This window comes from Cynocephalus volans, chromosome 6 (assembly GCF_027409185.1).
Source record: "Cynocephalus volans isolate mCynVol1 chromosome 6, mCynVol1.pri, whole genome shotgun sequence".
In the NCBI taxonomy this organism is placed as follows: Eukaryota; Metazoa; Chordata; class Mammalia; order Dermoptera; family Cynocephalidae; genus Cynocephalus; species Cynocephalus volans.
This window is the reverse complement of record NC_084465.1, coordinates 156,825,628-156,829,068: the sequence shown is the minus strand read 5'-3', so window position 1 is coordinate 156,829,068 and position 3,441 is coordinate 156,825,628. Positions and strand designations below refer to the sequence as shown.

Below are 3,441 nucleotides of genomic sequence, written 5' to 3'. Positions count from 1 at the left end.
TCAGGGCTGATGAAGTCCCCTGGGAGGAGGGAGACTGACTCATGGTCCTGGAAGGCCTCACTGTTGGGGGTGAGTTGGCTAAAGACTTCCTGAGGTTTGTTAACTATGCAGGGTAAATCCATCCTACTTTCTTGTTCCTTCTTCAAAAGGTTCACGCATGGGATGGAAGTTGGGATAAGAGGTTGGGCCAGCTGCTCGTCTGTAGGGCAAGCTGCTCCCCAGGCCACGGTCTCGGGTGAGTAGCACGGTGGGATGGGGAGACAGGATGAGGTGTGAGGCTGGCTGTGGGTCTGAGCAAGAGGTGAGGGCTGGGACAGCAGCAAGGCTTGAGTCAGAGGGTGGGGTTGGGCCACATGGGGGGACCAGAACTGGGTGTGAAAACTTTGTGGAGATAGTTGAGTCTGAATTTTTACTGGAAAGCCTTCAGAAAGTTCATTGAATAAAACAGAGCGAAACTCCAGTGGGGAACCAGAGACCCTAATTGTAGCCACCAGGGACTCACTGTGCAGAAAGGGAAGGCCCCAGAAGAGCTGGCTGTGTTTCTCCTGTAAATGGCCCTGCAACACCTTGGGATCAGAGAGCTGCTGAGGACCAGGCAGCTGTCCTGGTTTGTCTTTCATGGTCCAGAAGGGTTGCGGGGTTCTGGTGTCCTGCTCATCACCTGAGGACTTGAATCTATTCTTCAGAGAATCGAGGTGATAGTCTGATTCCTTCTTTTGTTTGTCGTTCCAAATCTGTCCTGCTCTCTTGGTGATTAGTATCTCCAATAGCATCTGGGCATTGGGGTCGACCAAAGAGGGGCCACCAGCCTCCATGTGCCTGTGTGTGGGGTCTCCTGAAAACAAGGCCTCTGGTGGGCAGTGGGAAAGACCCTCTTCCTGGGATTGACCCTGTGATGAGGTGGGGAAGCACAAAGCCTTGGCAATCACCTGCCACCAGAAGAGAGCTGAGATGGGACAGCTTGAGTGACTAAGGGTTGAGGTTGCTGGGATGGGAGAAGTCAACCAGCAGTTGTGTGGAGACAGGCTCTGTGGGATGGAGCCCAGCGGGAGTGCCACTGTGTGACACGGAGAAGTAGACCGGCTGGAGTCTGCTGGAGGCAGGTGGGAGGCCACAGGGTCAGGGGGTCGTGATGGGGGAGGAGGAAGCACAAGTGGCTGGGTTGAGAGGGTGTCAAGGGGGAGCAAAGGCTCTGGTGGCTGAGAGGCACTCAGGGTTCAGTATGAACTAACAGAAACCACAGAGGTTGTTGAGCCTGGTGACAGGGTGGAGGCCACAGGCAGAGGATGCTCAGCCAGAGGAGCCAGGGCAGCGAGTGGGGACAAGGTGGCAGGAGCAGTGTCTTCCACATTCTGCGTGCACGGCTGGTGGGCTCTGGCAGGTGCTGGTTTGCACACCTCAGCTGGAGGGTCAGGGATCTCCGCCAGGTGGCTGCAGGAGACAGGAGGCAGGTGCTGTAGCCAGGAGCAGATGGGCCAGGAGCGGCACCTGCACCCAGGGCCCCTCCACTGCCTGTGCCCTGGCTCCAGAAAGCTCCTGCCACCCATGCCCCAGGGCTTTAGTCACATCCCATCCCCTTCCCTCTGCTCCTGTCCCAAGTTAGTATGAGGCTGGAGTCACGTCATAGGCCCTGGTAGGAAGGAGGACTTGGGAAAGAAGGGGAAAGTTCCTCACCTTTGCAGACGGGAGATCAGGCCCTGAACCTCCTTCAGTTGCCCCGGGCCATCTCTGCAGGCTGAAATCAGGAGACTGGGTTATGGTGGAGGGAGGGGCTTGGGGATCTTACAGGAGTCTTAGTGGAATGTTCTTTTAGGGCAGGCTGTGGGAGATTAAGACTGTGGAGCCACAGCACCAGTGTCCAAGACCACACGATCCTGGGCAGTGACAGAAAGGCACACAGATGGGTAGCGCCTTGTCATTTACAGTGTGCTTCTACCCCATGGTCTTCACAGCCACCTTCTGGGGGAGGAAGGATAGGGTCATCTCAAAGAGGAATCAGCCTTGGCAAAGGTAAGCAGCATGCCCACAGTTGGGCCCGAGGCCCCACCTCCAGATCCAGGCAGTGTTGGTCCATAAACCCGCACCCCTGGCCCTGCTGGGCAGCACCCCTTCCCTGGCCCACCGTGGCTTCCTTCCCGGCCCAGAATCTGAGGAGTACCCCAGGTTCTGATCTCCTTCCCAGGACCCTCCCTGTCAGGCCTCTGTAACGACATCCCTCACAGACGTGTCCCTTGTTGCTCAGGGACAGTGTGCGAGGTCAAGTTACCTCCAGGGCTCCAGCAGAAGGGCAGAGCATTCCCTTGCAGAGAGCCACTCTTCCTGCTCCTGCTGCTCCTTGTCTCCAACCGATGCTGAGACAAGAAAGAACGAGGGGTTGGGACCCGAGTCTCACCCTCGTCCCCCTAGAGAAGCTGCAGACGCACAGTGTTCACAAACAACTTGACTTTCTATATTTAACTGATGGAGCCCCAGTCTCTTCTCTTGGCTTTTGCTCATTTTTAAAGTGAATAAAAAATATTTCCTGTTTTCCTTCTGTGAAAAATGCAAAGAGATCCAGCATGGATGTCCTCAGTTCCTCTGGTCTAGAAACCCACAGGCTAGACCTGCATCTGAGCTGTTAGTAGGATTCTGCCTCCCAAGGCTGGAGTCACCTCCAGCCTCTGATTAGAGGTGGTTAGGAGCATAGCAAGGCCCTTAGATGAACCTGACATGGAGTCAAGTCTTGGCCCAAGGGACCTGTCATGGGAAGGCACTGAAGAGCCAGTGCTCAGCTGTCCTGCAGAGATCTCAGCTCTCAGCAATCCCATCCTGGGCCACTGAGCCAAGTCATAGTGTCTGCCCTTGCTGTGTCCCCTCCAGCTCAGCAGCACAGCTGGTCTGAGAGCTTTGGACAGAAACCCTAGTGTCCACTCTCAGTCCTGCCCTGCCCTGCCTGTCCCCAGAAGGATGATGTTCTAATCTTTCCTGACATTTCCCATCTCAGAAGTCTCTCTAGGTGACTTGGAAAAGTGGAAATAGGAATAGGAAGAAAAGAGAGACTCAGTGTCTGGTGGGTTTGTGCAGAGGTTTGCTTACCTTCCTCATGTTTCTCTTTTTCCTATTTGATGGTAAGGATCCATCCTTCTGGAGACAGGGGAGTAATAGAAGAAAGAGCCCCACCCCACCCAGGAAGGCAAAGGTGATCTCCACCACCCAGGCAGTGGAGCTGGGGCTCAGCCATGTGGTACTAACGCTCTTCAGAGTGAAGAGAAGATTCTCCATCTTCTGAATAGCAGTGCTGCCCTCAGGCAACTGAGCCCTGGAAGTTCCCTTTGGATCTATAGGCAGGCTTGCATCACAGAGCTATGGCCTCATCACAAAGGGCTCCTGGGGGGGGAGAGGTAAAAAGAGGAAGAGGCTGAACCACAGCCCCTCCCCCACCTCCCAGCTTAGTAGGTCCCT

At 55.2% G+C, this 3,441-nt stretch overlaps 1 long non-coding RNA gene across 1 annotated transcript; it reads right to left on the bottom strand.

Annotated features, from left to right (window-relative positions):
• Window positions 1-247: 247 nt before the first annotated feature.
• LOC134381244 (uncharacterized) lies at window positions 248-2,347 on the bottom strand. The gene is made up of 3 exons (XR_010023925.1): window positions 2,267-2,347; window positions 1,675-1,735; window positions 248-1,431 (listed from the first exon to the last, which is right to left on the bottom strand). It is a non-coding gene; the product is annotated as an uncharacterized LOC134381244 (long non-coding RNA).
• Between the last annotated feature and the right edge of the window lie 1,094 nt (window positions 2,348-3,441).